The following is a 25,912-nucleotide window of genomic DNA, read 5'->3' as shown; positions in this document are numbered from 1 at the left end:
TGGTCTACATAGCAATTGATCTGAGTTCGGATGAAGAGAGAAGCTCATAAGCCTTCTCAAGGAGTACAAGGACATGTTTGCATGGTCACATAAAGATTTAAATGGAGTAGATCCAACAATATGCCAACCACACAATCCCATTGAAACCCGATGCAAATCCCAAGCGATAGAGATCATACACGTACAATGATACGTTTTCTAAGCGCATCAAGGAAGTGATTGATAAACTAAAGGAAGTTGAGTTCATCTACGAGATAGAACACACCAACTGGGTATCTCCAATTGTGGTATTTCCCAAGAAGAATGGTAAACTTTGAGTGTGTGTCAATCTAAAGAAGGTTAATGCATCCACAATAAGGGATAATTATCCCTTACCTATCACTAACCATGTCCTCGAACGAGTGGCAAGCAAGCGGGCATATTCCTTCTTAGATGGATTCTCCGGCTACAACCAGCTTGCAATCGCTCCTGAAGATTAATATAAGACAGAATTTGCAACCGAGTGGGGTATATATTCATATAGGTAATGCCATTTGGATTGACCAATACCCCAACAACATTCTAGAGATTAACAGCACATGCCATTAAAGAATACTGGAGGGTATTCTTGGATATTTTTATGGATGATCTATGTGTACACTCTCTCTTGAGAGATGAACATACTGAACACCTGAGAAAAGTATTCAAGAAGTGCAAGACATATTGGATATGTCTTAACCCAGAAAAGTACGTATTCATGGTTAGACAAGGTACAATTTTGGGACATTTGTCTCAGAAAACGGCATATCTATAGATTTGGATAAGATAAAAGTGATTGTAGAGTGATCTACACTCTATGCATCATGGATAATGGACCAACTACTTTTCTGTTTAGATTTCTGCAACAACACATGCACGTACATATATATGTAGATAGGAAGAGTAGAAGATTGCATTTTTGTTTGGTGCTGCGATGCTAAAAGAGATCCTTAGCTCCCCAAATCTAATTATCCTCCTGGTCTTGGATTACCATCACTCCTTTAATGTTTCAATTTTCATCCTGTTTTGGTCTGTCCACCCAACCTTGTAAGAAGCCACCATAAGCCGCTAAGCTACTTGTATTTAAAAATTTATCTATTTTTTAAAAGAGTTTGAATAAAAAATCTTGTTTTGCAATGACAAACATTTCCTTCCCAACCTTCACAAAGAAGGTGGGGGAAGATGCTTCGGATTTCTTAGATAATCTTGAAATAGCATGTGTCGTCTTTGGAAGGGATGACGATGCTTCACGTCTGCATACTTTTCCACTGTTAATGAAAGTGGAAGCAAGATCATGGTACAACTCCTTTGTGCAAGCCACCAAGGAGAGGTGGAACCTGCTAAGAGCAGCATTTCTAAGGCACTTTGGAGAAGGCACCACATCTGAAAATTTGTGGCAATTGCATATGGAGTTGAAGCAAGGAGGTATGGCTGAATATGGAGCATACAAATCCAAGTTCGTGGATCTATGGGGACGATGGGTTGCATCACTAAGGGAGGGCAAAGGGACACCCGGTTTCCTAAAGAAAGACCGGTTTGTGGTTGGTTTATGGCCAATTCTTAAAGAGAAGGTGAAGGGAAGGTTTTCTGCTACATATGAGGTACGTCTAAGCCTCGGTGAAAGATCGACATCGTGGATTTTTTGTGGGGCATCTATGCTAAACCATTTGACCTAGTTCAAGATTTTTTGATGCAGGGTCCAAAAATAACATGGCCCCAATTACTCCATCTTGCACCAAGGATGAGCAGACAATGGACAAAGATGGTAAGTACTAGAAAGTCAAGACCAAGGACAGTTGGGGCTATCTCTGGGAGGAATCTAGTTGACATCCTACCTATCATGGATGCTCACATAAAGGGGCAATGCTTCTCAAACATCTACATAGTGGTGGTGCACAAATATGAATCATGAGTGACAAAATGATGCACCATCTAGGCCTAGAGGTAAGTAGGTCAGCACCCTGCCAAGCTAAAACGGTAAATAACGTCAAAATGAAGTGCGTAGACATTGTAAATGCAGTTAAGGTGAAGGCATTCAACACGGAAGTGGAGGTAGACATTTTTGTCATGCCACACAAAGGGGAGGGCTACCCTATCATTCTCGAAAGACCATGGCTCATGGCTATGGAAGCTAAGAAGGATTGGAATACTGGAATGATCTAGATGAAGGATGCTAAAGGGAAGCCCATATTTTATGATGGAAGACTGGGAAGCAACACAACATGATCTTGGAGGCATCAAAAGATGAATTTACCAGTGAATCTTCGACCACCTCGGGAGAAGAGACGACAATATCATCGAAGTGATGGGAGTCATCCTCAGAGATCCAAAGAGATTGACACAGTCTAAAGCACCACCGGAGAAGCAAGAGGGACCATTAGGTATGCAAAACTTGGTGGATACAAGTAAGTTACATCGGATGCTCTCCAATGAGTTAGGTAGTGAAGAGAGAGAAGAATACATCTCTATGTTGGGTAGCTTCACCACACTTTTCATTGATGGTTATGACAAGATCACAGGCATCACAGTGGTGCAGCACCGTATAAGGCTCAAGGAAAGAAGTAAGCCTCTAGTGCAAAATATCAAAAGGCTTGGGGTAGTTCAGTAAGAGGCATTGCTCAAAGAGGTAAGGAATTTTCTACATGCAGGTTTCATTTACCCCGTCAAAGACTCGGAGTGGGTCTCTCCATTGGTGGTCATGCCAAAGAAACACAATAAGTGGAGGGTTTGTGTAGACTACAAACCTCTCAATGCAGCAAAAAAGAGGGATCATTTTCCTGTCCCATTCCAAGACGAGATTTTCAGTGAGGTAGTAGGTCACGAGTGCTACACAGTATGTGATGGCTACTCAAGCTACTTCCAGATTAGCAGTGTAGAAGAACACCAAAAAAAGACAACCTTCATAAAACCATGGGGATGATTTTCTTACAAAGTGATGACTTTTGGCCTCACCAATGCTCCGGCCACATTCCAACACTATGTAATTTTTGTCTTCTAGCCATACTTTGGTAAGTCAATACGGGTTTTTATAGATGATTTATGCATCTACAGGTCTCGCTCCCTCCCTTTGAGCAAGGTCTATGATGGCCTAGCTAGGCTGCAAACCTTAGGTGGCCAGCTTAACATAGATAAGTGTCACATTGGTGAAAGCAAGGTCACTCTTCTCGGCCATGTAATTTCAGCCAAAGGAATTGAAGCTGACCCAAGCAAGGTTCAAGCTTTAGTATCTTTGTCATCACCCACAACATCTAAGCAATTGGTCTCTTTCCTTCAGAAGGTAAGGTACTTGAGCAGGTTCATTCACTTTGTCTCTCAAGTGGTTCTCCCTTAACAACAAGTCACCCATAGAGATGTCTCCCTATGGAGTGAAGAAAATGAGAAACAGTTCAGCGAAGTGAAACAGATCCTGGCTTCCCTTCGCACCATTGCACCCCCTAGATGGGACTAGCCATTTTATGTTAGCCCTAGTGTAGGAAGTGATACACTTGGGGCCATACTAATGCAAAAGGACCCCCAAACCTCTTTCATGTGTCCTATCTATTTCTCTAGTCGTGTCATGACCCCATCAAAAAAAGGATTCACCATGGTAGAGCACATGGTGCTTGCATTGATGTTTGCCACTACAAAGTTCCACTCTTATCTATTGCCTAGACCCTTTGTAATTCTAACAATGGAAGAAGTCTTTTCCTATGTGATGCAACACATGGATGTCTCATCTATGATCTCTAAGTGGCTCGTCAGATTACAAGAGTTTGATTACACTTTGCAAGTGGAGAACTCCATTGGAGCTAGTCTAGCAGGTATTCTTACTCATCGTCACTATGAGAAGAAGCTAAAGGTCAACATAGAAGGCAAAGGAGTGACACCAATGGTAGAACTTCCTAAGCTAGAAGGAGCTCACTCTCTTTTCTTTGATGGAGCTTACAAAAGGACAGTGGACCAGGCTGCAGCTGACATCGTCATTTTCAATGATCAAAAGGAAAAAGTCTTTTCTATTGGGTAGCTACTACACTCCCACTCCAAGAACGAAGCAGAGTACGCGGCCCTGATTCTTGGATTAGAACAATGTGTTTTACAAGGGATTTAGTGCCTAAATGTGTTTGGCGATGCCATGCTCTTGATAAAGTAGATAAATGGCACTTGGGTTTGTAAAAATCAAGTTTTCCTTGGCCAATTATGCCAAGTTAAGGATCTTTTAAGAAAGTTTGAAGCGGTGCAACTATTTCATGTCCCTAGGACAAAAAATCAAGAAGCAGATGCTCTAGCCAAGGAAAGAATACAATATGTTCCCATAGGACCAATCAAACTAAAGCTTTTCCTCTTCCAGGGTAGTGATTCTATGCCAGATATCATCAGCTTCTTAGATACAAGAGAATGTCCTGAAGGGTATACAAAGGGCCAAAAACAATGGCTCATCCAAAAGGCAACAAGATACCGCCTTATAAATAGCACCTTGTACTGCAAGGGCAAAGACCAGATCCGCAGGCGAGTGCCAATCTCCAGTGAAACCATGGAGGTAATCTCAAGTTGCCATGATGGTGTTTGCGGCGGCCACTTTGCTCTAGATATTACTAGTGGGAAGACTCTACAGACAGGATTCTCTTGGCCTAGTCTGAATAGGGATGTGCATCATTGGTGTAAAACATGTAGAGCTTGTCAGGTATCCAGTGATCCAACACTAACCTATGAGCCATAGACTCCTATCATCTCATATGGCCCGTTTGAGAAGTGGGGAATAGATGCAATTGGTCCTTTACCAAGGTCCCAATTGGGTAAACTGTACATTCTAGTTGGTGTAGACTACATGACCCAATGGGCGGAAGCATCAGCCACCACACACATTACAGCCCAAGAAGTGGTGAAGTTCATATTTGAGCACATTTGTTGCCGCTTTGGCACACCTCTCAAGATAATTTTTGATAGAGGGCCAGGTTTTAGAGGTGACTTGGTGGGAGAACTGATGAAAAAACTAGGCATCACACATTGACACTCAACTCCATACTATCCACAGTGCAATGGTCTGGTGGAAAAGGTAAACGTCATGATCTGTAGAATCATCACTGGCTTGAGAAGTTTGCAGCACCAGAACTGAACACAAAAGGAGGTGGATATTAGGCCATGTCAGGGGTAGAAGCACCACCAATACCACCACTCCATCAGCAATACCAAGACAAGAATAGGACGAGAATGTCAAATCTGATCATGACTAAAGCACTACATCAAGAATGAGAACGAGAAGAAAGGGTCCAAGTAGAGGAACGACCACTTGTTAGACCAATCAATAATTATGGATTAGGAGACCTTTAGGTGAGCACCATATTCAAGACCAGAAAGAGCTCATAGAGGAGGAATGGGAGATCCTATGCTTAGAATGACGGATCATTGTAGGATCACACCATCTCAAGTCCCAAAATGGGTTAACAAGAAATATTCTAGAAACAAGGACCCTAGGGATCATGTGGCAGCATTTGTGTGACATTATAGTCCTAGACTTTCCCACGTAGTTTGCAGGATTTGGGTTAACTCTAGAGGAGGATGTCGTCGCCTGGTTTGATTCCATTGAACTTAGAGAGTCAATGGAGGAGGTATTTGACGAGTTAATTATTGAGAGGAATTCTCTTAGAGAGGGATAGCCCACAATACAGTCTCGCAAATCCATAAGTTCAAGAAAAAGGAAGGAGAATATGTACAAAAAGCAGCTTTAAGGTTGAAACGCTACCTAAAATTTTTCCCTATGGAAGAGTTACCAACACAATCTAGACTCGTGTTGATATCCATCCAAGGACTAAGGAATGTGGACCTTCAAAAGGATCTGCATATGGAGAAGAGCACAACTCTAAACGAGTTGACCAAAGAAGCTATATACCTATTAGACAATTGTGATGTCTACGTAACTATAAAGACTTAGATGATAATTTTCCATCACAGCATAGTGAATCTACGTCCACAAAATCAGCAAAAAAGAGCAAGGCAGTTGCAAGTTAGGAGAAACTTATGAAGAAGTGCTCAAAAGAATAAGCCCATTTGCCCCAAGCCATAGGCTCAGCAATCCAAATAGTGTTCCATTGAGCCAAAATGGACTAATGATGTGACGAAAGAGTCTTACTACAACAAGGGATATGTGAGAGAGCAACAGTATGCCCCACCATTCCAGGTAGCACCTCCTCAAGTACCACGAATGCCTAGGTATACAGCAGGGAATTTCCAGGACCAGTAGGGGTTGAATGGCCAGAACCAGTTTTGGGGAAACAACCACCTCTCGCAGGAGCAAGACCAGTAGGCATTAGGTATGCACCCACTATAGAAGAACAGGAGAAACAATCCTTAGTACATGTGCTCGCATATTACAAAGAGCCAAGTGGATATATGGCTAGTTCATCATATTATCCACCGGAAGAGCCAAAAGCACCAGAACCTTAGAGCATGATTGGGAATGATGGGCCACTAACAGTAGCTCATGCTGCAGGAGAAGGCAGATACAGCTTAGATGAGAGATCATTATTTTTCATAGCCAATGGTGGTTTAGCAAGGCAAATTCCTGCCTATCAGCCGTCGAGAGCGGCTCTAAGAGCGCCTCAACAACCATTATGATTGTGCTATATGTGTGGTGGTGACCACCTTATGAAATATTCTCCTCATACAAAGATCATTGGAGTGAAGTGAGGACATGGCCATGTGTCTTTCAATGATGTCTATCCATCCTATAATTTTTGTCTCATTTGGACTTTGTTTGCTTGGGGAATCGACCAGATTTGCTTGCGATGTCGTAGTTAGCATTTGCTGCCTGACACGCAGTTGAGTGTGGTTTTGAGTTAGATAGGTATTGAGTGTGTTGTCCAAGAGACTAACAATCACTTGTAGCCTCCATGCACTAGTTAGCTTAACTCCGTCCCACGGTATGACATTTATGTCCGTGGTTCTCACTATCTCACAATAAGATAGTTTGGCTTGGCAAGCAGAGGTCCAAACATTTTGGCGCTATTGTCGGGGACCAGGTAATCTAAACTAGAGAAAACCTCATATTTCAAGTAACATTGTCCAAAGACTTCCTCTATATTTACCTAGAATCAAAAACCATCACTTAGAAACCGCACAATTGATGTGTGTCTACTTCGGTTGTGTACAGGTGTCTTGGGAGCAGTCCTACTCACCGAGAGCATTTAGGCTTAGATTAGGTCATTCTTCAATGGTTAATAGCTTAGACTATGTCCCAGTCTAAGGATTGATGCATGTTGGAGAGGGGGGATGGGGGAACACACCCAGCACAAACACAAGGGCCTCTCTATAGCTCAGGGTATCCACATCACCCCTGTCCTCTCGGAAAACACCTTCAAAAAACACACATGACACTAGCAAACCACCGCCTGCCCAGTTTACACTGCTCAAACACGACGCACACCTATTGCCATGGTCTGTCTCCACCCTTGCACACGCACACAGTCACTCAATCTCACTCTCTCACACAAAACACGGCCAGTCCGGGGGGGCACACACATCGACACAGTCGGCACCGCGAGGAAACATGAAAGTAGGAGAAAGAGAAGGGGGGTAGGGGAAACAACCACAAAGCCTAGAAACAATGGCTTGATTACACTTCACCAAACATGTACATAGGTTCACATTGCCATCATCATGGCCATTTTCACAAGAAAATACAAAGGGCTTTGACAGGCACACTCCTCTGTCAGAGAGCTCCACTTTGTAGGCTTCAAATGGCACAAAAAACCAGGAAAAAAGCCCCTAATTTGATTATTTTGATTTTTATAGATGGGGGGTTTGAATTTGGGATATTGCCCTCTCATTGGTCCATCTGGTACCCTAATTTGGTATTTTTGGGAAGGGGGCACCGCCTTGCTTCATCTGCTCAATCCTTCTCTCATTTGCACTTGAGGGGGGTGCAGTAGCGATGTCGCTATTGCCCCTAGGCTTCTCTTTATTTTTTATTTTTTACTCTTTCATTTTTACCCCTTTGGGTGGGCTATCTTGACTCTCTCTCATCCGACTCCTCCTGCCACTTCTCTCTTCTTTTCTCTCTCCTCCTTCCCCTTGGTCTGGCTTCCACCTTGCTCGGCCTTGTTTTGGCTTGTCCTTGCTCCTTTGGTCTCCCCTTTTGATCCCGGCTCTTACCTGCCCATTTGCCCTTGCTTTTGCTTGGCCAGCCTTGGAACAGCCTCTTGCCTTTTTCATTTGTCCTCGATCTCTCTCTCTCTCTCTCTCTATGCTTACCATCCGTAGGACCCTCCCCTTTTGCTATCAATAGCGAGGTCACTATTGGGGGGGCGGGGGGGTGACCCCTCGTCTTAAAAACTAGGGCCCTGAGGGCCGCGGGAATGGACCCCTCAAGGGTGCCCTACCACGTCATCAGTCAAGCCACACTAATTCCCACCAGTGGGCACCACCATGCGCCATCGATATTGGCCAAAACACTGACGTCTCCACCCCGCAAGGCTGTGCATAACCTGCCACAGCGCCCCATTGGCCGCCTCGCGCCACACGCTGAGTCGGAACTGCCATACGCCATAGCTCACAGAGCTTCTTCGCTCCACACATTACCATGAGGGGTACACGCCCCTACTCATATACCCCGGACATCTACCCTTAAGGCCGGCATGTGGGATTAAAATGCCTCCACGTGGCAACTCTCATACATTTGCCCCTTTTGGGTGACCAAGCTCCCCCAAAATTCCCCAATTTAACTAAAGAAAACCCCCCGTTTTTTGCTTGCACTGGATGCCCTGCCATTTATTGCCCCCATACTCGATGGCCGTGCGACAAAGCCGTGCCGGATCCTCATGTGTTGGTCCTGGGCTGTGTAGATATCAATGTCTTCTGACTTTCCTATGTTGTTATTCAAAACCGCCAAAAACCAAGAAAATTATATGCATACACTTCCCCGCCAAATGCCCCCTTTTTTCCCAGGATGGAACTCTGTGCTCAGTGCTCATAATCACAAGCTGCGACTTCCTATTGACTTCACTAGGCCTGCTCTACCTGCTTGAACCCTGTCAAGGCCTAAAAAATGTCAGATGGTGCATTCTTCAATGCGGGCCAGTGGGTACAGACCCAGCCCCTCGAAAATCTTCGACAACTCATATCTTGCTAACCAAAGCTCCAATTCACAATCCGAGAAGACAAGCATGCTCCACAACTTGAGCACTACACATGCATCTACTGACACCTACATGGGCCACCTGTCCCCAGTTGTCCTATCTGTCGGGGATCTGCTACACACTTTATCTTTGAACTGCAATATCTTGAGCACCGGGGCTTTGTTTGACGAGCCATATGGACTGGCTTCTAGAGCACACTGAACACTACATTCCAGAGCCTTGACTTAGCATTTTGGACACCTTCATCTGCCATCCCATCTGGACCATCTTTGGGCCTCCTTGGCCTAAAAAGCCGCTTTGAACATACACTTCCGCTATCCCTTGGCTACCACGTCCTTAGCACCTGCCCTAGCCTTCTGCACTGCACCTACCTACAACCTCTACCTGGCATAGACCACATCCTAGTTTAGACCAGCTTTGGTTACACCAACGTATCAAGCCAAAAAAAAAAAAAAAAAACCAATGCTGGTGGACACTTTCCACTATTTGTGGCTAATTTGACTAGGAGTAGGGTAAGTAGATATCCAGGTGGAATTCTGACCTATCTCATTACATGGGGTGTTATCAGTGACCATCATGGGAAATTTTCAAAAAATTTAAGGCTGGAATTATTAGATATGCTGGAAAAAACCAAAAGGACCAGCAATTCAAACCATAATTGAGCTTGGAAAAGCCATACGAGAGCTTAGGTGAGCCAAAAACCAATTTGAGGAGAAAATTTCAAAGTTTGTCCAAAACTTAGATTAATACCTCATTGGAGATATATGCTTGTGAATTTGAATTTGACTGGTCAAAAGCTTTTGAAATGCTCAGTATGCAACTTGAATAAAGTCTGAAGTTTAGAAAAGCTTCTCTATAGTCCAATAGCTATTTATCGCAATTAATAGCTTGAACCCAGCAAAGTGCCTTCAGCTTCACCAACACCCTATCATGTAATGGCCAAACCTTTCTTGCAAGGATTATAAGGATTTGGAGCTCATTGGAGTGTGAATTTCCACACTAACAACAAGTCCGTCTCAATCACAAAAAATCAATAGGTATGTGGCTCAACCTGAATCCAAACTGGGCAAGATCTTGTGAAAGGCTTTAAAAATTTGTGTTATTGACTTGGAAGTGCGAATTTTTCACCCAGAGACCACACCACAGCCTAGAACATAAGGCAAGGTGACATCAATGCAATTTTAAAGCCATTTGGACCTGTAAGTAGTCATTTGGGCCTAGAGCTCACTCAAATCCAGAAACAAACGCAAAACTTGGCCCAAGAAAGTGGAAAATGAACCAAAATTGATAAAACTTGAAAGGTGATTGGGTTAAAGGGAAAACATCCAATACAAGCCCAAAGAGTGGGACAAAGGCTTTATTTTGACTCAATAGCTATTAATTGCAATTGATAGATTTCACTTCAGATTGGCCACTTTTTGGAACATTTCCAATAGGGGTTGGGTCTTTGGTAGAAGATGAATGCCTAGGCCAAATTATAGGTTATTTGGTTTAGTGTACGCAAGGATTTGCAGCTATGTGTTATTCTAATCTGCAAATTACACAAGCAAAAGAAAATATGTGTAAAATTTATTCACATTTGTAGGAGATTAGCTAAGAACCCATTCAACAGGCACATAACATAGAGGAACCAGCAAAAGTGGAAAGCAATATTTTTTTGACTTAGTAGCTATTTATCGTGATTAATACATCCTGCCTGTCAAAGAAAGAAATTTCCAAAAAAAATGGTCACCAAAGTTAATAGACTGGTCAAGAAGATGGTCGTGAAAACTTGGAGTCAATTGGGCATTGTTTGTTACCTTAAGTTGAGTTGTTTGAGATTGAAGGCTGCAAGCTGACGTAATTGGCTGTTTTGATAGGGTTGGAATGATAGTTTGCATTAAGAGTTCCGTTAAACCCATTTGACAGACTAATTACTATACTTTTGTTTCACAGAAGAGATCTAAAAGAATTGGGGAAATTCACTGATTGCAACTGAGACGAGTTTGTACTGGTACGGTAAACCAAGTATTCCTTTTCATTGAGGTGCTCAAGTCTTTATGTACCTTAGTTCGGATGTTTTGTTGCAAATCAAGGCTATAAGTGAAAACTTGAAAGCAAAGTGTTCACAAAAGAAAGTGTAAACCAATGGAGACCTTTAGAGACCATAGCGGAAGAAGTTCCAGACACTTACTCTGACTCAAGCTCCGAGATGTCTTCTTTTTCGACTCAATCAGGATCTAGGACAAAACTTGTCATAAGTGTAAATGACCATACCGTCAAGTTTGAAGAGGAGGTTAGGGCGAACAAACAAGACAACTTCTACATGGACCGAAATGGGGTGCTATACCTCAAGATACAAGATCCTGATTCGGTAAATATATGGGGATTAGAAGTTGACACTCTAATTCCAAACAAGGTTGTGAAGTAAAGACCGTTTGTTCTAGAGCTAGAAGGATATGATTTGATAGACACTAAACCTCTAAAGCGCATACCCACCGATAACCCGATGTTTGGAGTCTATTTTTGAGAGGTCAACAATGTCATGCACTTGATCTTGACTATGAATGCCAAACTAGAGCAGTTGACACCCATGAAAATAATGTATATTTTCAAGATCAAGGAGAAGGGTTTAGCAAAACTTCATGTCCACCTCTTTGGGGATTGTTATAACAACAATTTTATCTTTATGACTCCAAAGGAGATTGAACAAGCCAAATAGGAGGGGCATTGAATCCGAGAAGTCATTACGGGAACCATACCTGAAACCAAACAAAAATTAGTGCCAAATGATAGAGCCTATGATAGCATGGTCAATCAAAGAGGAAACACAGCTAGAGGCAATCACCTCAATGATCAAAACAGGGGCAAGGATGCAAAAACTACCTTTAAAAGTGGAAGAATGAGTGACACTAGGACAACAAGAGGTCCACATGAGTCACACCTAGCAAACAGCTAGTTTGAAGGCCTAATGGGAGAAACACCAGCTAGGAGAGCAGGTGTAGAACACGACCGTAGAGTCAGACCAGTAGATTTTCAAAATGGGTCAAAAAGTGCAATGAAATAGGCAATCCATATGACCATTTAGGAAGCTTCAGGCAAGTTCTAAGAGCTGAACACATAACACACTTTCACACACAGTTTAAGGGATTTGGAATGACCCTAGAAGGTATTTAACTTGGTTCTAGACCATACCTCCTCGATCAATAACCGATCTGCCAACTTTAGCGATGAGATTTGCTGTTGCTTGCTCAAAAATGGGAATCAAGCATAGCAATGTGGCTCAAATCTACAGCTTTAAATAGAAACAATGAGAAACGATAAGAGATTGTGTGAGTTGAATGAGACAATACCTTGATAGATGTCCAAAATTGGAAATTCCAACCGAGGAGCGACTTGTATCACTGTTTTTAGAAGGATTATTAAACAAGGACTTGCATACTATTTTGTATAGCAAAAAACACACGACTTGGGAAGCATGCAGCTCAGGGACCCTATTGACTTGGGAGATAACTGAGAGATTTTCAATGAGGAAAGCAGTGTTAAGGATTCACAAAGTGAGCGAACCACATCTAATGTGCCAGCACAATTAGGACCAATTGTGGCAGCTCCCACCAACGCTATAGAAGACATGCTTAAATGCATGAACAACATGATGACTAACATGCAAAGGATGCCGATGAGAGGCCCGGGACAAGGACCACCACCAAGACAACCTCTAGGAAAACACATGCCATTGAAATTGTGTACCATTGAAGGAAAATATACAAGACAAATGAGTGCTATTATAAGCCCAAATGTCATGGAAATGTTTAGTATGTTCCAGTGAGGCTACAAGGACAACCTGTGTATCAATATTTGCCAAACGTGGCACCAATGCAGAGATAGGCCATGAATATGAAGAGACCTCAACCTGTATTAGGCAAGTTTTAGGCCAAAAGTCACCACAACTAGGGAAAAGTATTGTACCAGTCAGGTACATGTTGCCTCAGGGGCACGTGGATGAACAGGCTCTAGTACACGTCACACCTAATCGCAACACGATGTTTGTACCAATGGGGGTAGAAGAAGAATGGCATACTTAGTCCATACCTACAATAGTAGAACCAATTTATCAGGCACCTCCAAACGTGATACCTATTTACTTCATTGCGGACCAGGGAGCTAGACCGCCTATGACCAAACCAACTTCAAAACCAAAAATCAAAATTTTCTATAATTGGGGAGCAAATGACCATTGGAAAAATGATTGTTCTGGACCAGTTAAGAATGTGAGACCTATAGAGACATTTTGTGGAGCTTGTGGTCACAAGGGCGGACATTTTCCAAAAGTCCTAAGAATCTAGTAAACAAAGGGAAAACCACCATAAACATAGTTCAAGTTATGTTGACCTCAGAGGGGGAACCCACAATTCCGGTTTGAGTAGTAACTAGGGCACGCGCTAAGGGGAATAAATAGAGAACACGAGTGGGTCATACATGACTAGTGGGCCAACAAAAGATTTTAGGAAAGAACGATGCAAATGATACGATCTTCGAAGACAAAAACAATGTAGAGATGTTGAAGAGAAAGTGCAAAAGAAGGTAGGGGAAAAGACGCAGACGCTGTCATCATATTTCAAGGAACCACAACCAAAATCACCAGGATCAGTATTGGTCGACAAAATCTACAAACCAAGCAACACGGACTTGGAAGCTTTCCAAGCTAGATTGAAAGCAGCTCAGACATTGGAGAAAGAAACTTGGGAAGACCATTCATGAGATAGATACAAGTGATCCAAGATTGGGAAAATGATTATCTTTAGCTGAAACAAGTTGGAGCAATTACACGGGTAAATTTAAAGGACCATTCCTACAAGGATGTCTTGAGGACACCAATACAGCAATTGGACTTTGAAACCTCAGCGAAAACTAAATTGTCCTCATGGATAAGAAAATACACTCCAATGTGGGTGTGTGTGGCTTTTGAATTGGGCAATTTACAACGAGAAGATTGCATATTAGGCAGAGAAGTAAACGATGCAAAATACATACATGAACCTTTCCATAAACATGTGTTTGAACCCTTTGTGTGGACTCAGATTTCGGCCACTATGGACGTGTGTTAACAAAGCCACCCCACACGTTTTTGTGATATGACATAGTTCCTATCCATTGGAACTCTTGAGAGCAACTCTGAACATCTAAGACCCCCGACGAGCCAAAACAAAACAAAAATCAAGTGAGCATGACAGGACTAAAGGAAACGAACCTCCAATTACAAAAATTGAATGCAAAGCAAAATATAAGGAGCTGAAATGAACCTTGAAAGAAGTCTGGACCACAAAAATGGAATCAAAAAACGATAAACTAGGGGCAATTCATGTTCCATCTCATTACAAAAAATAAACTTTGCAAGATTGACAAATCGTTGTAAGCAAACCTTGTGACAACCAAGAACCAGGGAAATCCTATGAGGGACTTTAGAACGCCAAACAAGAGTTAGAAGAAGAGTCAAAACCAGCATACATAGCTACAAATTTGTCGCAAGAGGAGGAAGAGATTCTCATTTGAACGTTGAAGGAGTATAGGGATGTTTTCACTTGGTTCTATAAAGATCTTAAGGGAGTGAATCCTGCAATATGCCAGCATACTATCCCTATGACAGATGATGCTAAGCCAAGCAAACAAATATCATACATCTATAACTAGAAATTTGCTAAGAAGATCAAGGAAGAGATTGAGAAGCTCAAGTAAGCTGAGTTCATCTACAAAATAAAACACAGTGACTGGGTTTCACCTATTGTGATGGTGCCAAAAAAATGGCAAACTCAAAGTGTGTGTAATCTCAAGAAGGTGAATTCAAGATAACTATCCTCTTCCTATCATGGATCATGTTCTAGAACGGGTAGCTGGCAAAGAGGGTTATAGTTTCTTGGATAGATTCTTTGGTTACAACCAATTGACCATAGATCCCAAAGATTAGTAAAAATTGCTTTCGCCACAAAATGGAAAATTTTTGCTTATAGGGTCATGCCCTTCGGTTTGACCAATGCACCAACAACATTCCAACGGCTAATGAGCCATGATTTTAAGGACTATCTACAAAATTTGTTAGAATTTTATATGGATGATCTTTGTGTGCACTCCACGGAAAAGAAGAACCATATCAAACACTTATGGTGTGTCTTTGAGAAATGTCATCTATATATGATTTGTTTAAATTTTGAAAACTACGTATTTATGGTTAGACAAGGCAAAATTCTTGAACATGTTTTATTAATAAATGGTATTGCCGCAACCATGGAGAAGGTGGTAGTGAAATGGCTAGACCAAACAAACATCAAGAAATTTCAGGCATGTATGGGACGTTGTGGCTATTACCGTAGATTTATCTACATGTATGCAATCATAGCTAAACCCATTTATAGCCTTATCACTCATTTTGAATGGACAGATGAATGCGAGGAATCATTCCAAAAGCTTAAACAAGCTTTGGTCACAACACAAATATTGAAGACTCCATACTAAAACAAAGTTTTCCATGTGCATGTGGATGCTTTAAATTTTAACTAATGGTTGCATATTAGCTCAAGCCACGAGAAGGGACTATGGATTTTCCTATCTCATATGCTTGTAGACAGCTAAACCTAGCAAAAAAGAATTACACTACCACTGAGAGGGAAGGTCTTGAAATCGTGTACGCAGTCAAGAAATTCCGACATTACTTGTTAGCTAACAAGTTTGTCTTGTTTGTGGATCATCAAGACTTACTCTATTTGGTGAACAATCCGTGCAATACAGGAAGAATAGTAAGATGACTTCACAGTGGGGTAGTCAAAAAGGGTACGTCACACCAAAGATCAAATCATCTATTAAGGATCACCTCAGGGGATGCACCAATTGGGTAGACAATGACTTACCAAATGCTTATCTGCTCTCTGTGGAAATAATTCCTAGATGGACGAAAGATCTGGTGTCCCTAATTACCATAGTGCAAGTAGATTCTTAAATACCTCTTCCTATTACACCACGATTGATAGAGCAATCAACTCTATATCAATTGCTGAATGGATGACTATATCGTAAGAAGAAGGATGGAATTTTGCTTTTGTGCATCACCCCAGAGGAAAAAGCGACCTACTTTAGTCAAGCTCATACTACGATGGTAGGCCTTCATTTTGCAAAAGGTCAAACCATTGACTCGGCTTGGGGTTTATTGGCCTACCATGAAGAAAGACATTCATGATTCTGTGAATAGTTTCCCTCAATGTAAGGAGAAATCCGTAAAGCCATCCTATCCCATGCCACGTTATTTCACATTTCAGTGACACCACAATGGATTAAATATTTGGTGGAATATCTGACGAATAGAACCTTCCCTGAAGACATAAGTAAACGACAACAAACAGTAATAGAGACTGAAGCAGCCAACTATGCAATGATTGGGAATCAGATCTATTGACGAGGAAAGGCCCAATAGCTTAGACTGTGTGCCAATGAAGAGGGGTATCTTCCTATCCTAGAGCAAGTGCGCACGGGTCTTGCAAAAGGCCATTTATCTCATGAAACCACGGCCAAGGCTCTACTGATGGCAGGCATCTCGTAGCCAACATTTTTTGCCAATGCCAAAGAATGTTTTTGACGATGTGATTCATATTAGCGAGCAAATATGCGGACAAGAATTGATAGTATGCCATTATGACCTATGATGGGAGCATGTTGGTGCAGCCAAAGTCGATCCAAGCTAGAAAGTGGTTTAGGCCAAGCAAAGGCTGTAGGCAGGTGCAGTGCAGAAGGCTAGCGTAGGTACCAAAGTCCTGGGCAGCCAAAGGGAGGCGGGAATGTATGATCACGGGAGCTTTTTAGGCTAAAAAAGCTCCACATTGGCTCAATTGGGATGGCTTATGAAGGTGTATGAGGTGCCAAGTCAATGCTCTAAAATGTAGTGTTTAGTGTGCTCTAGAAGCCGGTCCAGGCGGCTCGTCAAACGGAGCCCCGGAGCTCAAGATATTGGAGTTCAAAGGCAGGAGGTGTTGCAGATCCTCGACGGGCAGGGCACCTGGGGACAGGTGGCCCAAGCTGATATTACTGGATGCAAGTGTAGAGCTTGAGTTATGGAGCATGCATGTCTTCTCGGATTGCGAATCGGAGCTCTGGTTAGCAAGTTATGATCAGTTGAAGATTTTATAGGGGCCAGTTATAGGCCAAGTCGACCATACTGGGGAATGCGCCATCTGTCTTTTTTAGGCCTTGACAGGGTTCAAGTAGGTAGAGCATGCCAAGTGGAGTCAGGAAGAAGTTACGGCTCATGATTCTGAGTTTTGAGCACCGAGTTACGGCCTGGGAAAAAATGGGAGCATTTAGCAATGAAAAGTTTGCATATGATTTTCTCTGTTTTTATGGCCTTGGATAGCGAGCTCAAAAGGATTAGAAGGTGGCAAGGTTTACACGCCAGGGACCGACAAAGTGGGGACTCGCCACAACTTTGTGACTCGATGATTGGATCACCGAGTGCCAGTTGCCAGACGGGACAAGCAGGGGGGAAAGTTGGTTTTTTATGGGAGTATTTTCAAAATTTTGCAAGGCCTTGAGGCCATGGAGTCAGCAATCGCCACATGGCGTGCATGTATATCCCATATATAGCGCTCCGAGCTTGAAGGCAATGGTATAAGAGCTGGCCTGTGAGGCTTTGTAGAGCATGTGAGGGAATGAAAGCTTCCATGCGGCGTAGGCATGGCGAACCCCCATGGGGGCGCTGTTTTGGCTGTGCGCGAGCGCAAGGTGGCGGTTTTGGCCGGTGTTGACGGGCTTGCACAATGGTGCATTCATAGAGGGGGTGGTGTTGGTGCAGTTAACTGATGACATGGCAGCGCCTCGTGAAGCGCCCGTTCCCACGGCCTTGAAGGCCATCTTTTGGAGTAAAGGGGGAGGGCAATAGCGACCTCGCTAATGCCCCCCCTCCCTGGTGCATAAGATGGGGAGCAGTCCCGCGGGCAGTGGGTATAGGAGAGAGAGAGAGAGAGAGAGAGAGAGAGAGAGAGAGAGAGAGAGAGAGAGAGAGAGAGAGAGAGAGAGAGAGAGAGAGAGAGAGAGAGAGAGAGAGAGAGAGAGAGAGAGAGAGAGAGAGAGAGAGAGAGAGAAAGAGCCTGAAGGCCGCAATGTGTACAAGGAAAGGGCAAGGCTCATTCCCAAGGCACCCGACAAGGTAAGGCAAGCAAAGACCGGACAAACAAGAGCAAGGGCGAGTATAGGCAAAGGCAAAGTGGAAGCCGGACCAAAAGGGAGAAGAGGGAGAGAGAAATAGAGAGAAAGAAGAATGGAGGGAGTCCGATGGAGGGAGTTCGACCAAAGATAGGCCAAAGAGGCAGTGTAAGCTAAGCTCCCCAGAAGGGGTAAAAAATGAAGGGAAAAAAATAATAATAATAAGCCTAGGGGGCAATAGCGACCTCGTTAATGCCCCCCCAAGTGCAAAGAGAGAAAGAGAGATCTGAGAAAAAAAGTAAAGCAAATTCCCCATTCCTAAAGATGCCAAATCAGGGTACTAGATAGACCAATAAGAGGGTAATTTCCAAAATTGAAGGCCACCCCCTATAAAAGTCAAATTTTAGTCAAATTAGGGACTTTTTGGTGTCGTTTGAAGCCTGCAAAGCGTAGTTCTCTGATAGATCAACCCCTTTGTACTTTTTTCTTGAAAATGGCCATGGTGATGGCAGTGCAAGCCAGTGTACATGCCTTTTGAAGTGCAATCAAGCCGCTCATTGCCCCCTCTTGTTGTTATTTCCCCTTCCCCCCTTCTCTTTCTCCTGCTTTCATGTTTCCCATCGGTGTCGGCTATGTGGATGTGTGTGCCCCCCTATACCAATGGTGTTTTGTGTGAGAGAGTGAGATTGAGGGGCTGTGAGTGTGTGCAAGGGTGGAGACAAGCCGTGGCAGCAAGTGTGCATTTTGTGGTGGATTTGTGGAGTGTGTGAGCTGTAAGAATTCAGCAAGCGGTGGTCTGGTAGTGAGAAGTATATGTTTTAAGGTGTTTTCTGAGAGGATAGGGGTGTTGTGGATACCCTGAGCTATAGAGAGGCCCTTGTGTTTGTGTCGGGCGTGTTCCTCCATTCCCCCTCTCCATCTTCTGGTGCCCCCACTGAGAAGCACATTGATTGCTCCCAGTTGATCAAAAAGAAGCAGTTTTTCGCGTTGGAAGTCATGGCGGCAAGAAGTTATGGACTGATTTTCACAGGCGAAGAAGGCCCTGACGAGTGGATATCAGATTTCGAGATGTATATGCTATCGTTGCGTATGCTGAACGAGGATAGCAAGATGCAGACTTTTCCTTTGGTGATGCGTGGGAAAGCTAAAGTATGGTATGAAGGGTTGGAAGGCGAGCCAAGGCAAGCATGGCCATCTCTATGGGCGAGGTTTCTTCACGACTTTTGCAAGGAGGCATCCCCAGTCGAGATGGATGCGAAGCTGAAGGCACTTAAGCAAGATGTAAGTAAAGAGTTCAATCTATTTTTGGGTCATTTTGAAGAGTGTTGGGTAGAATTAGCAACAGCCATGCAATTGGCTAATGGAGACTACTTCAAGCTAGATAAGTTCATGGCGTGTTTGCATCCCAAATTGAGAGAAAAGGTCAATTTTGAGAGCCCGGAGAATTACAATGTGCGGTAGCCATTGCACGATCAAAGAGCTAAAAGATAAAGAAAAAAATAGAGCAGGGTGTGTCAGGCTATGAGACGATGGGCCCTGTTCAACCGCAAAGTCTGAGAAAAGCTATGCACGAAGAAAATCATGGAAACCGAGGTGTCGCTGTTGTGCCACAAAATTGGGTATGTATGGTGCAATATATGTCCGAGCAAATGCAGGAGTTGCAGCTCAGTGTCATGGATAGAGGACAGCCAAGAGGAACAAGGGGTAGGGCAAGGCCGATGTTACAATTGCAAAGAAGAGGGGCACTATGCACCTGATTGTCCTCATCCACAGAGGAAGAGAGGAGGCATTTACCCATTGTTTGGTAGAGGTCAAGGTCAAGGGAAGTTCAATGGTCCAAGAGAGCAAGTGATGGAGAATCCTGTGCAGCTAGCTCCACCAAACGAAGGGGAGGTCCCAAGAGTGAACATCATAGGTGTGGATAAGTAGGATGTTGAGATTTTGGCCAATAAGAGAGAAAGAGTTGACAGAGAGACAGAGAGAGTGGGAAATCAGAGCTCGTAAAGGCAAAGAGAAGGTGTATGAAGGTAGAGAGCAGCCCGAGCCTAGCAAAAGAAGGAGATGTGGCAAAATCAAACAAGCAGATTTCCAGTTAGGGCGTGGCTATCTCGAGTACAATCTGGTAAGTGATGTTCAATATCAAAAATCAAACATTACTTTTGCTCAACTGTTAGCTTTAAATCCAAAGTTAAGGAGGTAGTGGTCCACAAGTGTTAGCACCAGGCTACCAAGATCTAAGGGAAATACGCAAGCGGTACAAAACATGGCTTTGAGGGTAGGTAACCCCACTGATGTTCTTCCGCTGGTGGATGTTGTTATAGAAAAGAGAATGCAGGTACAGGCCTACATAGACGGTGAGTGCAGGTTTGCATCATGACAGAAGCAACCATGAGAGAGACAGGAGTCAAGGTAGTAGTCAAGTCGAATGTGCACATGAGGATGGCCAACCATACTAAGGCCAGATGTCTGGGTGTGGCTCAGGATGTGAAGGTCAAGGTGATGGGACATAGAGTGCCTGATATACTTTTTCATGATGAAGGCACGCGATAATGCTTATCCAATCATTTTGGGTAGGCCATGGCTTTTGTCAATAGGTGCTAAGCAAGATTGGGAGAGCAAAGTGTTCACCTTGCCTGACAAAGATAGGGGAAGGCAGATTATGCTTGATTTGAAGACCAAGCAGAGCAGTTCTCATCCTATGGCAGTTAAAGATGAGGGCGACACAACGAGCTATGAGTACGAGATAGATACGGGCTATGATGAAGGCTATACTAGCACAGAGGAAGAGGAAAGTGAGGAGGATTTTCTAAACATTAATACAGATCTTTTTGGAGTCACTATAGAGGATTTTGGTGCAGATGAGGAAAGCAATGCTGACCTTAATGAAGACGAAGTGTGGAGTGAATTTTTGTCTTGCTTGCCCGATGACGTGACGGTAGAGCAGGTGTTAGAAGGGCAAATAAAGTTAGATTGTGAAAGTGAGGTGGCAATTCCAAAGCTGGGAGATGATCAGCTTGGCCCAGTCTATGGTGAACAGGTTGAAGACTTGGCAGAGCAAATTCTTGTAGCTAAAGAGCAGGATGACCAGGTCCATGAGCTCGATGCTGTACTATTGGTAGGTATGTTGTTGAAGGCTGCTTTGGAGGTATCTCTACATCAACCGCAAGGCCTTCCTGGAGTGGGTCATGCTACAGAGTCTTTATGCCAAGCAGTTCAAAGATAGTTGATGAAGAAACATGCTATGGAGGGCTTCATGAGAGGCTCATTCCATGGTCTGTGGATGAGGTCAAAATGCGTATGCATGTTTTGTAGTTAGGTGGAGAAGTAGCAAAGGATCATGATATAAAGCAACATGAGGAGCAAGTGGGGAAGTCCAAACCAAGTTTTTCGGGTAGGGTGATGAAGTATGAGAATTTCAAATCTAAGAAGAAGTAGAAAGGTCCATATAAAGTGCAAAAGGCCTTTCCGAATGGAACCTATCAGCTGGTAAGAGCAAATGGCAAGCTTCTTAGGAACAGGGTGAATGGTGTGCGGCTCAAGCTGTATTTCAAAAGGGATTTAGTACCCAAGGTGCATCAGATTGTAGTCAAGGGGGGTGGGCAACCCACCTAAAGCATGCGGTGTGCGAGAGGCAAAGATGAAGCTTTTGTACATAGCTTGTACATACAGTTATGGTTTTGTGAGTGCTTTCAATCGTCAGTTTGGTGTGCTAGTTTTAAAGTTCTATACATATGCTTTTGGTTGAATATAAATGTTCGATAAGGGGGCTAGGAAATGATGGTGTAGCCAAAGTTGGTCCGAGCTAGAAAGTGGTCTATGCCAAGCAAAGGCTATAGAAGTTGTAGTGCACAAGGCTAGGGCAGGTACCAAAGTCCTAGGCAGCCAAAGGGAAGCGGAATGTATGCTCAAGGCATATTTTTAGGCTAAAAAAGCTTCAAGTTGGCTCAATTGGGATGGCCAATGAAGGTGTACAAGGTGCCAAGTCAATGCTCTGAAATGTAGTGTTCAGTGTGCTCGAGAAATAGGTCGAGGCGGCTCGTCAAACGGAGCCTTGGAGCTTAAGATACTAGAGTTCAAAGGCCAGAGGTGTTGCAGATCCTTGATGAGCAAGGTAGCTGGGGACAGCTCTCCCAGGCTGATATTATTGGATGCACGTGTAGAGCTCGAGTTATGGAGAATGCCTATCTTCTCGGATTGCAAATCGGAGCTCTGGTTAGCAAGTTATGATCAGTTGAAGATTTTCTAGGGGTCAGTTAAGTCGACCGTACTGGGGAATGTGCCAACTGGAATTTTTTAGGCCTTGACAGGGTTCAAGATGCCAAGTGGAGTCAGGAAGAAGTCACGGCTCGTGATTCTGAGTTTCGAGCACCGAGTTACGGCCTGGGAAAAAATGGGAGCATTTAGTGGTGAAAAGTTTGCATATGATTTTCTCTGTTTTTTATGGCCTTGGATAGCGAGCTCAGAAGGATTAGAAAACGGCGAGGTTTACACGGCCAAGGACCGACAAAGTGGGGACTCGGCACAACTTTACGACTCGATGATTGGATCACCGAGTGCCAGTTGCCAGACGGGACAAGCAAGGGGGGAAGTTGGTTTTTTATGGGAGTATTTTCAATATTTTACAAGGCCTTGAGGCCATGGAGTCAGCAACCGCCACGTGGCGAGCATGTATATCCCATATGCACCGCTTTGGGCTTGAAGGTAGTGGTATAAGAGTTGGACCGTGAGGCTTTGAAGAGCATGTGAGGGAATGAAAGCTTCCATGCGGCATGGGCATGGCAGACCCCCATGGAGACGCTGTTATGGCTGTGCACGAGCGCAAGGTGGCCGTTTTGGCTGGTGTTGATGGGCCTGCGCAGTGGTGCACACAGAGAGGAGGTGGTGTTGGTGCAGTTAACTGATGGCGTGGTAGCGCTGGCGAAGTGCCCGTTCCCACGGACTTGAAGGCCATCTTTTGGAGTTAAGGGGGGAGGGCAATAGCGACCTCACTAATGCCCCCTCCCCGGTGCATAAGATGGGGAGCAGTCCCATGGGTGTATTGGGCAGGAGAGAGAGAGAGAGAGAGAGAGAGAGAGAGAGAGAGAGAGAGAGAGAGAGAGAGAGAGAGAGAGAGAGAGAGAGAGAGAGAGAGAGAGAGAGAGAGAGAGAGAGAAAGAGCCCGAAGGCCACAATGTGTACAAGGCAAGGGCAAGGCTTGTTCCCAGGGCACCCGACGAGGTAAGGCAAGCAAAGACAGGACAAAACAAGAGCAAGGGCGAGTAAAGGCAAAGGCAAAGTGGAAGCCGGCGGACCAAAAGGGAGAAGAAGGAGAGAGAAATAGAGAGAGGGAAGGCTGGAGGGAGTCGGACCAAAGCTAGACCAAAGAGGCAGTGTAAGCTAAGCTCCCCAAAAGGGGTAAAAAATGAAGGAAATTTTAAAAAATAATAATAAGAAGACTAGGGGGCAATAGCGACCTCGCTAAAGTGGGCAGGAGAGAGAGAGAAACACACACACACACACACACACACAGAGAGAGAGAGAGAGAGAGAGAGAGAGAGAGCCCGAAGGCCGCAATGTGTACAAGGCAAGGGCAAGGCTCATTCCCAGGGCATCTAACGAGGTAAGGCAAGCAAAGACCGGACAAAACAAGAGCAAGGGCCAGTAAAGGCAAAGGCAAAGTGGAAGCCGGCAGACCAAAAGGGAGAAGAAGGAGAGAGAAATAGAGAGAGAGAAGGCTGGAGGGAGTCAGACCAAAGCTAGACCAAAGAGGCAGTGTAAGCTAAGCTCCCCAAAAGGGGTAAAAAATGAAGGAAAATTTAAAAATAATAATAAGAAGCCTAGGGGGCAATAGCGACCTCGCTAATGTCCCCCCCCTCCCCCCCCCCCCCCCCCCCCCCAAGTGCAAAGAGAGAAAGAGAGAGTAGAGAAAAAAAGTAAAGCGGTTTCCCCCTTCCTAAAGATGCCAAATCAGGGTACCAGATGGACCAATAAGAGGGTAATTTCCAAAATTGAAGGCCACCCTATAAAAGTCCAATTTTAATCAAATTAGGGGCTTTTTTGTGCCTCTTGAAGCCTGCAAAGCAGGGTTCTTTGATAGATCGACCCCTTTGTACTTTTTTCTTGAAAATGGCCATGGTGATAGTAGTGCAAGCCAATGTACATGCCTTTTGAAGTGCAATCAAGCCACCGTTGCCCCCTCTTGTTGTTGTTTCCCCTTCCCCCCTTCTCTTTCTCCTGCTTTCATGTTTCCCATTGGTGCCGCTGTGTGGATGTGTGTGCCCCCTCGGACCGACGGTCTTTTGCGTGAGAGAGTGAGATTGAGCGGCTATGAGCATGTGCAAGGGTGGAAACAAACCATGGCAGCAGGTGTGCATTGTGTGGTGGATTTGTGGAGTGTGTGAGCTGTAAGAATTGAGCAGGCGGTGGTTTGCTAGTGAGAAGTGTATTTTGAAGGTGTTTTCTGAGAGGATAGGGGTGTTGTGGATACCCTGAGCTATAGAGAGGCCTTTGTGTTTGTGCTGGGTGTGTTCCCCCATTCCCCCTCTCCAACGTGCATTTGCTAAATGGGGTATAGACTTTGTGGGTCCAATACAACCATCGACGTACCAAACTCAGTCACAATATATCATTGTAGCCACAAATTACTTAACCAAATGGATGAAGCAAGAGTCACTAGGAAGAATGAAGCTAGAAACACATCTGCATTCATATACAAATGCATATTCACCGGGTGTGGACTTCCTATTGAGCTTGTAAGTGATAAAGGATTGCATTTCCTCAATGAGGTGATAGAACACTTGCTAAATGAGTTTAAGATAATCCATAACAAATCAGCATGCTATCATCCTCAAGCAAACAGTCAAGTAGAATATACGAACAAGATAATCCATAACAAATCAGCATGCTATCATCCTCAAGCAAACAGTCAAGTAGAATATACAAAAAAGATCCTAAGCTTTGTGCTTATCAAGATTGTTAGTTTATGTAAAATAGACTGGGAGATGCATCTTCATTCAGCCTTATGGACGTATTGAGCTTCATTCAAAATATCCTTGAACACAACTCCTTTTAACTTGTTCTATGGATAAGATGCAACTCTACCCATGGAATTTTTATTACCGACACTCAAACTTCCACACAAATTGAAATGGAAAGAGCATGAGTTGTCAGAACAACTAGAGTACTTAGAACGACTTGATGAATAGAGATTAACAGCCATTGCCCATATATATGCACAAAAACAAAAACAAAAATAGTTTTTTGACTCACATTTCCTGACCTAAGTTGTGCCTTCGAACTAGCTACCTTAGATTGAGATCATGGAAAACTGGATTAGTGTATGTCGTCTTTGTAGATATCATCTACCTTTGTCTAACGACCTTTTGCAAAGAATGCATGCAGCAAAGGAACGTAAGCTTAAACGGTAGTAGGTGATTGAGGAATCCCAAGAGGAAGTGTGCATTTGAGTTTTGAAACCGAAAGCAGCAAGCTAACTAATCCCTCAAGTTCTACCCCTCGGCACCCTGGCTTGGTTGCGAGCATGGTTGTATCTTGTTTTTTTTTTTTCCTTAATGCACATATTGTGAGTTCTTATTTTTTTCTTTAAGGAAAACGAAGATATAAAAAGAATTAGATTTTATAGA

The sequence above is a fragment of the Adiantum capillus-veneris genome, chromosome 23 (genome assembly GCF_014529385.1).
Source record: "Adiantum capillus-veneris isolate H3 chromosome 23, ASM1452938v2, whole genome shotgun sequence".
NCBI lineage: Eukaryota > Viridiplantae > Streptophyta > Polypodiopsida > Polypodiales > Pteridaceae > Adiantum > Adiantum capillus-veneris.
Note: the sequence above shows the minus strand (reverse complement) of the source record.